We start from the raw sequence: 13,242 nt of genomic DNA, 5'->3' as shown, positions 1-13,242 counted from the left end.
CTGAGCTGTCTATGGGTTATATCTGAGCTGGGGGTCTAGGTCCTCTCTATGCAGAGTCTTTCTACTGATCTTTAAGATGAACTTATTATAAACAAGAAGAAATAACACACATTCTTCTTGTGTAATACATTTAACAAAGCGGACAGTGACATTTAAAGCTCTAGATTTTACATTTGGAATTTTTGTTTCTGAGTTTGAAATCTTTAGATTTTACCAAAGGTGAAATAACTAGTTTCTGATGATATTGAAAAAAAAAAAAATGGGGTTGGGACAAGATGGCGGTGCCAGGAAAACACTGCATCTGAGGAGCAGGACAACATTTTCCATACAGCAACCAAGAGAGAGGACTCAGGGCCCTAAAATAACAGTGATGATGTTTCCCAGGTGAGAGGAAACCCCCATGGCATAGGAATGAGTCGGGTCCACTCTCAGGTCACCCAGCCAGAACCCAGAAGATATCCCTGGTAGCACAGACATAAGGTAGCAAGACTAGAGCCATACCCCTGTGTGTCCTGATCACCTTCACTGAACTGGGCTCCAGCCATGAGCACAGATAGTTGCTGTGTACCCAGCTCTCCAGCACAAACAGAGATGTGCGCCCCAGGGCGCCAGAGACTGGGAGTCACTGTCAGGAGAAATCCTCACAGTGAACTAAGCAAAGGGGACATACTTAGGCCACCCAGTATATCCCTGGAATATCCCAGTATATCCCTGCCGATCAGCCCAACGTAGGGACCTGCTGTGCACCAGATAGCCTGCTGTTACCAGGAGTACCCACCTGTCACAGATTACCGCTTGTGTACTGGGGCACAAAGCCCCAACCTCAGACCTACAAAAGCCAGAATCCCCAAGATCAACCCCCAGATACTGCTCCAAGGGGTAACCAGTTATCGCTAAGAAAACTGATCAAACCACAAGACACACAGGTTATAGCAGCAGCTCACTAAATTTACAGCAAGAAACCCAGAAGCAGGGCAGCTGTTTTCAGGACTTTTCTGGGTGATAGGAGAGCCCTCTCAACTAAGAGGGACCACAGTTACCACTCAGGTCTCTATGCCTGAGGTGAGCAACAGCAACTCCTGAAAAACACCAGCCATACAGTGACTATACACAAAAAGCTGAGAAGGCTTCCTTCAGGAAAAACCATCTTCCTGCCAAGGAGATTCTCTCTACCACAGGATTCCAGGAACCACCAGAAACTAACTCCAAACACCTAAGATGACCCAATGAGTAGAGGCCAGCATAAAAGCCCAACAAAAGACAGATCAATATGGCATCCCCAGAACCCAGTTATCCAGGGGCAAGTAGCCCTGGACACCCCAGTATAATTCAAGAAGGTGACCTAACATCTATGCTCATGAAAAGGATAACAGAGGAAACAAATAAAATGTGTAATGAACTACAAGAAGATAAAAACAAACAGATTATGGCCATCTGTAAAGAAATATAGGAAGTTAAAGCCAAACAGTTTGTGGCCTTTAGAAAGGAAATGCTTAAATCATTGAAAGAAATAAAAGAAAAAGTGGATTGTTTAAACAAACAGCTGAAGGAATTGAAGGAAAAACAGGAAAATACAGTCAGACAGGTGAAGGAAATCAACAAAATGGCTCAAGATCTGAAGATAGAATAGGAAGAATTAAAGAAAACACAAATGGAGGAAATTGTGGAGAGAAAGAACTTAGGGAAGAAAACAGGAACTACAGAGGTTAGCATAATCAAGACTACAAGAGATGGAAGAAAGAATCTCAGGTGTGGAAGATAGAATGGAAGAAATCAACGTATCTGTCAAAGAAAATATTAAAACTAAAAAAATCCTAACACAGACCATCCAAGAAATTCAAGACAACATAAAAAGACAAAACCTAAGAATAATAGGAATAGAGGAAAGAGAAGATTCCATGCTCCAAGGCCCAGAAAACATTTTCAACAAAATCATGAAGAAAATTTTCCCAACTTAAAGGAGAGGCCAATAAGAATATAAGAGGCCTACAGAACACCCAGTAAATTAGACCAGAAAAGAAAATCCTCCTGCCACATAATAATAAAAACAGTAAGTAGGACTATTTAATTGGTTTGCCTGGTCTTGATTCAGCTTTGGCGTGTAGAATCGGTCAAGAAAATTGTCCATTTTATTTAGATTTTCAAATTTTGTGACATATAGACTTTGGAAGTAAGACCTGATTATTGTTTGGATTTCTTCAGTGTCTGTGGTTATGTGCCACATTTCGTTTTGGATTTTGTTGATTTGGACAGTTTCTCTCTGCCTTTTAGTTAGTTTGGCTAAGGGTTTGTCTATCTTGTTGATTTTCTCAAAGAACCAGCTCTTGGTTTCATTGATTATTTAAATTGTTTTATTTGTTTCTAATTTATTGATTTCAGCTCTGAGTTTGATAATTTCCAGCCATCTATTCCTCTTAAATGTGTCTGCTTCTTTTTTTTCTAGGCCTCTTAAGTGAGCCATTAAGTTGCTTGCATGAGATGTTTCAAATTTCTTTTTGAAGGACTTAGTGCTATGAACTTTCCTCTTAGCACCACTTTCATTGTGCCCCATAAGTTTGGGTATGTTGTGCCTTAATTTTCATTGAATTCTAGGAAGTCTTTAATTTCTTTCTTTATATCTTCTCTGACCCAGCTGTCATTTAGAAGCAAGTTGTTCAGTTTCCATGTGTGTGTAAGGCTTTGATATTTTTCATTGAGGTCCAGTTTTAGTCCATGGTGATCAGATAGGATACAAGGGATTATTTCAATCTTTTTGTATCTGTTTAGGCTTGCTTTGTGACCAACTATATGGTCTATTTTGGAGAAGGTTCCATGAGGTGCTGAGAAGAAGGTAAATTCTTTTGAATTTGGGTGAAAGGAAATAGAAGCTGTCATCAAAAGTCTACCATGTACAAAAAGCCCAGGGCCAGATGGTTTCAGCGCTGAATTCTACCAGACCTTCAAAGAAGAGCTAACACCAATACTCTTCAAACTATTCCACAAGATAGAAACAGAAGGAATACTACCAAACTCATTCTATGAAGCCACAGTCACGTTGGTATCTAAACCTCACAAAGACCCAACAAAGAAAGAGAATTTCAGGCCAATCTACCTCATCAACATTGATGCAAAAATACTCAACCAAATACTTGCAAACCGAATACAAGAACACTTCAAAGATATTATCCACTATGACCAAGTTGGCTTCATCCCAGGTATGCAGGGGTGGTTCAATATATGGAAATCCATCAATGTGATCCACCATATTAACAACCTAAAGGAGAAAAACCACGTGATCATCTCCTTAGATGCTAATCAAGAGGGAGGACTCTTGCTAAAGTGCTCAATTCCTATTTAGAAAGGCAAAGAGGCTGGACATCAGAAGAAGGAGAAAAGAGGGAACAAGTCAGGAGCCTGACACAGAGGACCTCTGAAAAGCTCTGTCCTGCAGACTATAAATGTAGATACTGAGACTTATGGGCAACCTTTGGGCAGAGTGCAGGGAATCTTAGGAAAGAAGTGGGAAACAGTAAGATCTGGAGAGGACAGGAACTCCATAAGGAGAGCAAAAGAACCAAAAAATCTGAGCAGAGGGGTCTTTCCTGAGACTGTTATTCCAACCAAGGACCATGCATGGTGATAACCTAGAACCCCTGCACAGAGGTAGCCCATGGCATTTCAGTATCCAAATGGGTTCCATTGTGATAGGAACAGGGAATGTATCTGACATGAACTGATTGGCCTGCTCTTTAATTACTTCCCCCTGAGGGGGAAGCAGCATTACCAGGCCACAGAAGAGGACAACTCAGCCACTCCTGATAAGATCTAATTGACTAGGATCAGAAGGAAGGAAAAGAAGTCCTTCCATATCAGTGGACTTGGGGAGGGGCATGCATGCAGAGGGTGGAGGAAGGGAGGGATTGGGATGGGAGAAGGGAGGGAACCATGGGGGGGTGAAACAAAGTGAGTAAAGTGTAATTAATAAAGAAAAATAAAATAAACTAATAAAAAATCCCAGTAAGTATACAGAGCAAAGAAAAAAAAATACTAAAAGCTGCAAGGGAAAAAGTCCAAGTAACACATTAGAATCATACCTGACATTTCAACAGAGACTATGAAAGCTAGAAGAGCCTGGAAGGATCCCATGCAGACCCTGAGAGAACACAGATGTCAGCCCAGGCTACTATACCTAGCAAAACTTTCAGTCTTCATAGACAGAGAAAACAAGATATTTAATGACAAAAACAAATTTCAACAATACCTACACACAAATCCAGCATTACAGAAGACACTGGAAGGGAAAATACAACCCAAGAAAATGAGCTACTTTCAAGAAAACACAGGAAATAATTAACCTTACTACAGTAAAACAAAAAGGAACCAAGCACACAACATTATAAACACAGCCAACATCAACAAAAACAAAGGATCTAACAGCCCCTGTAATTAATCTCTCTCAACATCAATGGACTCAATTCTCCAATAAAAACACACAGACTAACAGAATGGATGCATAAACAAAAGCCAGCAATCTGTTTCATAGACCATACAGTTGGTCACAAAGCTATCCTCAACCAATACCAGATACAAGAAGATTGAATTAATTCCTTGTATCCTGTCTGATCATCATGGAATACAGCTGGACCTCAACAACAACAGAAATAGCAAAAAAGCAACACACACATGGAAACTGAACAACTTGTTACTAAATGGCAGCTGGGTCAGGGAAGAAATGATGAAAGGAATTAAAGTCTTCCTAGAACTCAATGAAAATGAAGACACAACATACCCAAACTTATGGAACACAATGAAAGCAGTGCTAAGAGGACAGTTCATAGCACTAAGTGCCTTCAAAAAGAAATTCGAGACAGCTCATTCAAGCAATTTAATGGCTCACTTAAAAACCCTAGAAAAACAAGAAGCAGACACACCAAAAAAGGAGTAGACAGGTGGAAATAATCAAACTCAAGGGTGAAATCAATCAATTAGATACAAATAAAACAATTCAAAGAAAAATTCTCAAATTCATATGGAATAATAAGAAACTCAGAATTGCAAAAACAATCTTCTACAATAAAAGATCTTCTGGAAGTATCTCCATCCCGGATCTTAAGCGGTACTATAGAGCAACAGTTACAAAAACTGCATGGTATTGGCATAGAAACAGAATGGTGGATCAATGGAACCGAACAGAAGACCCAGAAATAAACTCACACACTTACGGACACCCGATCTTTGACAAAGATGCCAAAACCATACAATGGAAAAAAGATAGCATCATCAACAAATGGTGCCAACCACTCTGGAAATCAATCTGGCACTTTCTCAGACAACTAGGAATAACGCTTCCCCAAGATCCAGCCATACCACTCCTAGTCATATATAGAAAAGAGGCTCAAGTACACAATAAGGACATTTGCTCAACCATGTTTGTAGCAGCCAGAAGCTGGAAACAGCCCAAATGCCCCTCAACTGATGAAGTATTACTCAACAATGAAAAATAAGGAAATCATGAAATTTTCAGGTAAATTGTGGGTCCTGGAAAAGATCATCCTGAGTGAGCTGTCCCAAAAGCAGAAAGACACGCACGGTATATACTCACTCATATAGACATATAACATAGGATAAACCTATTAAAATCTGTACATCTAAAGAAACTAATCAAGAGAAAGGACCCTGACTAAAATGCTCAATCCCTATTCCAAAAGGCAAAGAGGATGTACATCAGAAGAAGAAGAAAACAGGAAACAATGTAGGGACCTGCCACAGAAGGCCTCTGAAAGGCTCTGCCCTGCAGACTTTCAAAGCAGATGCCGAGAGTCATGGCCAACTGTTGGGCAGTGTGCATGGAATCTTATGAAAGAAGTGGGAAATAGTAAGATGTGGAGAGGACAGGAATTCCACAAGGAGAGCAGCAGAACCAGAAAATTTGAACACAGGGGTCTTTCCAGAGACTCATACTCCAACCATGTACCAGGCATGGAGATAACCTAGAACCCCTGCACAGATGTAGCCCATGGCAGTTTAGTGTTCAAGTGGGTTACATAGTAATGGGAAGAAGGACTGCCTCTAACATAATCTGATTGCCTTGCTCTTTGATCACCTCCCCCTGAGGGGGGAGCAACCTTACCAGGCCACAGAAGATGACAATGCAGCCATTCCTGATGTGATATGACAGACTAAGATTAGAAGGAAGGAGGAGGACCTCCCCTATTAGTGGACCTGGGGAGATGCATGTGTGAAGAAAGGGGAGGGAGGGTGGGACCAGTAGGCTAGAAGGGAGGGGCTTATGGGGGGATACAAAGTAAATAAAGTATAATTAATAAAATAAAATAAAAGGAAAAAAAGAAAAAAATTAATACTTATGATTTCCAGGAATAACTCCAAAAATATTTTGCTTGCATTAACTATCAACTAGATGTCTGTTTACCTACAAGTCATATACTTATATAATATAAATGAATAATTATATAATTAAAACTATCTATATATCTGTGTATACCTATCCCCCCAAATGAAATGGGTCTGCACCTACATAGAGGGACATGCAAACAGGTATACACAGATGCATATCCTGAGAAATATTTCTAACGTTTCCCCTCTGTTTAATTAGTGCAGTGTTCCTCTGCTAGAGGATTTCAGAATAAATATGCTAAGAAATGTTAGGTTTTGAAAAAGCAGGAAAATTTCCTCTAAGAGCCAAAGACAGTTTGAAGTGAAATGGAAATAATACATAAAATCATGGATTTCATTTTCTTGAGCAAATATTTAAATAATAAATAGTGCAAGAGTTTCATGCAAGAGTGAGTCAGCTATGACCTAAGGCCTCCAGGCATCTTTCCATTGTGCTCTCTACAGCTGAAACTCAAATTTGGCAAGACTTTATATGCCTAAACACTCATAGATTCACAAGAATCATAAGCCGTGGTTCAGCCTATACAAATTACTTTGTCTTCTGCTTCTGTTTACAATCTGTAACTCATACTGAAGAAAAATCTAGGACATCAGCACAATCTTTGTGCGAATATTTTGATATTCTCTTAACTCTTGCTCATTTGTCCCAGTTCTTTCCTGGTTCAAATTCTTCAGACTTTCAGTCTGCCTATCTGAATCATTAAATTTATCAGATTTTTCTTCTCTTTTGAGAAAATTGTCATACATTCATCTCTAAGGAAAACTTAACTGTTAAATCCACCTTGGACAAGTGATGGCAGTTTACTTTAGAGGTTACTAGACTAGAAGATATGTGTTCTATTATTAAATCATCACTATCTTTCCAGCTTCATCTCACAAAACTTATGTACTTCCCAGTATTCCTATGGCAAATCGCTCAACCTGGCGTCAATGAAAGTATGCTGGACTTTGTGTCACTAGCATACAACATGAGAATTTTTCCTGTGCTGCAAATCTGTCTAAACAATTGTCGAGCTATATTTTAGGTAATTGGACTGGAGAATTCGATACTACGATGGAGCAGCTGAGAGTGGCCATTGTCACAGTAAATTCTACCGGAGTGGACGCAGGACTAGCCACAGGATTATCAACATGGATTGCTGCAGCCATGAATCATCTGAAGGAATGGGCGGGCATGGGAGTGTTAGCAGGCCTTCTGGTGTTGGTCTCCTTGGTTTGCCTGTGGTATATATGCAAGATTAGAGTCTCACAACAGTGTGATGCAGCCATGATCATTCAGGCCTTTACAGCCATTGAAGCAAGACATTCTCCCCAAGCATGGTTGGATACCATAAAAAGCTAAAATGATACGCTCAGGATGCGAGGCTAAGCACTGCACTCAGGGTCAGCCGCTTTGGACCCAGAGAAGAGCATGTCTGATTGCATGCGGGTTGATGCCCCAGGTCCCGCCTCTGAGAAAAAGGTATCAGACGGGTCTGATGCTCTTTGGGTGGATGACACCTAAATGAACATCTGTACAAAGTCCCAATTTATTTCTAATATCAGAGATCAGACCTCTACTCTTGCCTGATGCGTCTAAAACAAAAAGGGGGAACTGTAGAGAGCTGCGGAATGCTATGCCTTAAAGATGGAGCTGGTTTCCGCCTTCCACCTTCCCGATGGTGAGTGCTCTCTGTCACGAACAACTCCACATTTGGCTAAGGCCGAGGATCTGGCTTGCTTCCATGTATGTGGACCTATCTGCATTGCCCCCGTGGCACGCCTGGGTTGGCTACCCAGAGGCTATTTAAGCTGTGGGCTGGCTTTCCCCGGGGTCCGAGGATTGTTCAATGTTCCTGAATAAACTGCATTGAAAAAAAAAATGATAATGCTTAAATAGATTATTTCCTTAGAAACGTAGAACATAATGTAAAGAAATATCTCTCTTGATTTACCTTGGTGAGTATGAGTTGTTACAGAGATAAGTAGTATTACACCTATATTAACAACACCAGATGAAGATTGAAGCTACATGGGTAGTGAGGATTGGGTCTACTAACAACATAGTTCCACAAGCCAATCGTAGGCTCAATACATTTTTATGTTATAGGATCACAGGAGAACATTACTCAAGTGCAGACTTACCCAAAGCAATTTTACTAAATTTAAGCTCCTCACTCACCTTTCACTAACCTGCTCCCCACTGCACGGTTGATGGCCCCATCCTCATATCTTGATGCCCAAGACTTGATATTACAGGAATCATCAAAGAAAATCAGCAATTTCTGTCAAAATTGCATTTCAGATAAGAAATAATATCGATTTGTCATTAGCACTTATTATACTAAAATTGATTTTTTTCTAAAATTTAGATTTACTTGGTCATTATTTTATTTTACAGCTTGTTTTACCTTTTCTATTATACATTTAAGTTTGGGAAGTTTCATTTAAAAAACACATGTAAATGAATATTCCCTTTGACCTCTGTTAATTTAACTTCTAGCATATTTTAAAAAATAATAAGAACCAAAAAACCAGAGTCAGACATTATTAGTTCATGCCTACAGTCTCAGCAAACTGAAGCAGAAAGGTTACCTCTAATTTAATGCCAGCCTGATATAGAATTTGAGATCTTATTCTAATAAACCATAAACAAATAAGTGTATAAATGTTTCCATAAAAACATCTTGTTTCATTTTCACAGAAAAAATTGCATATTAAAAGTATTCACACAGATAATGCAAGTAAATATCAACTTCATTTTTAAAAAAATTTGTAGTTATTATACTTAGGTAAAATGAGAGTTGCGTTTAACTGAATACCTGAAAAATGTTTTTAGAGTTTTTCCTCTCTCACTACTCTGTTAATCTTACATGAAGCTTGTGACTTTTTACATACATGATCTCAGATACTGATAAAAACGGTTCACATTCTCCTAACAATTTCACCATTACTATTCAAAGTGATAGATATGTAAGTGTATATAGGTGAGCACACGGAAATGCACTTTCGTACCTGAATAAGAATCCATAGGAATCTAACAATTTAGCCTTCTTTTAGTGAGCGTTAATGAAAAAGGGGAAAACCCCCTCAAGATTCCTTAATAATATATAATAAGTGTTAGAAAAATACATTTTTATTCTTACATATTTTTATTGAACTCACATTTGAGGTAGGATACTTCAGTCATATTTTCTCACCAACTTTTAACAGCACCTCATTATGTTTTCTGAAACTGAAGTAAAATTGTGGAACATGAGAGATCTAAGAAGCCTGAATTTCTGGTGATTTTTTTTTTTAAATCCTACTTAAAGCAGTAAGAGTAATGGCAACAAAACATCATTGACGCTTGCTATTTACACAGAATAGTTTCTGTACTTCTATGATATGGCAAGTACCAACTCAGTGACCCTGAGTTCTCATCTGCAGGTGAGATATACTAGTCCTGTGCCAGATGAATAGACCCCGGAAAAAAACATGCAGCAAGCGATTTCAAAGTGCCTTTCACTTCTAGAAACACTGCCATTCACATAACTCACGGAATTCTCTGCATGGATCAGCTTAACTTGAAAAACTACATTTCTCACAAAAATAGCCAAGTTATTCTTTTTGAAATTGCTCGTGACCTCCATCCTGTCCCCTTTTAAAGATCTCTTTTTCCCAGGCAGCTTGGGAGCCATTGTTAGTGAGCGACTGCACAGCTCAGGCCCAGATGATCCTCCATGATCTTCCCATGCCTCTCTGCAACAGATAGTGAGTACGCTGTTGATCGCGCAAGGTTGCAAAGGTGGACGTGAACCTAGATTTTCATTCAGGTAGTTGAGTTTTCAGTTGCGAAATTATCCCCTTCACTTACCAGGTCCAGATACCAAATGAATTTGAAATTAGTACAATCAACTAAAACCAGACATCAATAAGAGCATCTCCTCTGAATTCACCTATATTTGAGAGAGTTTGGTTAAGTTCTACTCCATTCATTCCTATGTCTCAACTAAAGTACTCACTTGAGGGCAAAATACATTAAGAAAATCATCTATTTTTAGTAGGCATTTTAAATTCTTTTGAGTTTATAATTACAACATTTTGTGCTTCACAGTCCTTCCTACAAAACCTCTCATATGCTTTTCCTTACTCTTTATCAAATTCATAGCCCCCTTTTTAACTAATTGTTATTAAATACATACATGTATGTATAAATATAGCACATATGTACTATGTAAATATATGTATGTGTCTATATAAATATAAAGGCATATACACATATACATCTATATGATCCCTAAATACCTAAGTGCAACCTGCTCAGTCTGTATAGTGTTACTTAATGCACGTTTTCAGGGCTGATCATCTGGTATTCAATAACTAACTGCTATGATCTTCCCTGGGGAAAACCATTTTTCCTACTCTCATCTTTCCTTAGATGGGTGTAGCTAGTTCTTTGTATGTGAAGAACAGCTAAAGGCCCTCTGTGGGTGATTGATGTGTACTCTGTTTCTCTCTAAGGGTAGTATGTATTCTTAACCACCGAGCTATCACCTCTACCTCATAAGTAGGATATTTTTTAAATACAATACTCAGTATTATATTTTGGCTTGAGTGTATAGTCAACGGAACATGATTTGGTTAAAACAGGAATGTCTGAGTATCAAAATATTTCTGAGAAATGAGTCCAATCCTACTACTGCTCTGGTAAATTTACACAGGATTTTTCTGTCTTCATGAATAAATCAAACTTTAATCAGGAGAAGGAAAACATAAAAGAAAAGATGCTTACAAAAAGTTCTAGATATGAAGGGGGGGCATATACTGAAAATTTCAAGATTTTAAAGAAAGAAATCCAAGATATGGTATATACAGCCTAGGAAATGAGATAAGGCACTGCCCATAAAGATTGAAGATAATGATTACTTATAACAATGATATGTAAATTTCCAGATAATCACTAATCCATACCAACTTGTATTTAAGCTCCCTGAAATTTATCAGTAATCAATATAAATACTTGAAGATCAAAATCATAGAGGAGAGGCTAATAGCCCTTCTTATCTGGTGGAAAAGTACTTAATGTTGTTGGAAAAAAAAAGTCATTTTGAAAACTTCATGTATCTAAATTGCCAAAAAGTATGTTATATGTGAATAATAGAGCTGGGAAGAAGTCTTGGCATTATAAAGATTAATAGAATATGAATTTCACATACACTACACATTAAGTTGAGCTTTGAAGGTAATAAAATGCACTAATGGTGTTATAACATAATGATGGATGACCATCTTTGACAATGAAATCCAAAACATCACAGATCTAGAAACACATGGCCATGATTGTAGCTGGTAATTAGCAATTTCATTAACTCTGCAACACTTACCAATTCCTTTTGTTACAGTACTGCCTAAGGCAAATATAGTTGAGTCAGAAAAACTTTTGTTTAATAGCCAGGCTCTGTTCACACAGCCCATGGAGGCTTCTAAGATTTCTAGGCTCCTTTTTCTCTCCCCCTTGATAATGGAGATAATTGCACAATGCTTGCCATTTCTATATCAGATTAGTCCTCTTCCTAAGTGATATAGACTCATGGATATAAGCTATATTCAAGTACACAATGTTACCATTGTCAATATAATGATGTTTATAGTTTCATGTAAAGTATCTTCAAAACCACTTTGAAAGAGTTGTATGTTTTAGTTTTGTTTGGAATCTCTTGTCTGAAATTGATACAAATCATGTGGTGGAGCCATCGGGCTGTTATAAATTTTAAGGAGATAACTACAGATGGTAATTACCAGGGTAAACACTCATTTGCTCTAATGAAATATAGTACTCCACTTACCTCCAATTTCTAACTGTGAAATATGGTTTTTTTTTTTTTTGAGTGGACATGAGATTTTGCAAAACTCATTAGGAATGTATACAAACATAGTAAATGAAACTCCTAAGGAAAACAACACGAGTTTCTAATGTGAAGGATGCTGTATTTCAAGCAGCACACATAAAAGAATAATATCACTTTTATTATTTCAACTCCTGATGAGCCTGGCCAATGGAGGACAGTGAAGAGGAGGCTGAAACAGAAACAAGAAACTGAAATCAAGTCTCAGTTGTAAAATGTAGAATAATAATGGTCTAGCAAACTTCTGGAATAGTTGGTCCTATCTAGTGATCTGAGACTTGAAAAGAGACTTAGACTTTAAATATTAAAAATGATGTTTCAAACAATATAGCTACTCTGAATGAAATATACACTTCCATATAGTCAATTGAATAAGGATTTTTACCTGTGGGACTGTACAGCAGGAACTGTGCACGTGCTGCGCTCACTTGTATGATTAATTACATGATTTGTACACAAGTGCTTTTCAAACATTCTCAAGTTACCCTCTCTATTGTCTTACCTCACTATAATTCAACCTATAGACTTATGAAATGACAATTTTCTGTTGCGTGGACTACCATAATCACTACTTTTTCTGACGCTTTATTTTACATAAGGAGAATGCATTTGAAGTTATAGGGGAATATAATTGATGATGAGGGTATTATTTTCTATCTATAGATACAAATTCAAAACTTTTAAAGTGTTTTATAACTTTATAAACAAAAATCCACAGGAAATGTATTATTGTTTGCCACTATTTGATTACACAGAAAATAAACTGGTCAATTATTTTCAACTTCTTAAATTCTATGACTGCTTGTTATTGAAAATATTTATTATATTTCTAAAGTATGTGAGCAGCTTCATATATAACATGTTTTAGAGAGCATATATATTTTTGTATGTTTGTCTAGAAACATTTTCCAATTCAGCCTAGCCCTGTAGTTTTCATTCAAAATGAGCTGAATAACTATCACAAACACTGAATGGGAGAATA

Source organism: Meriones unguiculatus, chromosome 17, assembly GCF_030254825.1.
Source record: "Meriones unguiculatus strain TT.TT164.6M chromosome 17, Bangor_MerUng_6.1, whole genome shotgun sequence".
Taxonomy (NCBI): domain Eukaryota; kingdom Metazoa; phylum Chordata; class Mammalia; order Rodentia; family Muridae; genus Meriones; species Meriones unguiculatus.
This window is presented reverse-complemented; position numbering follows the sequence as displayed.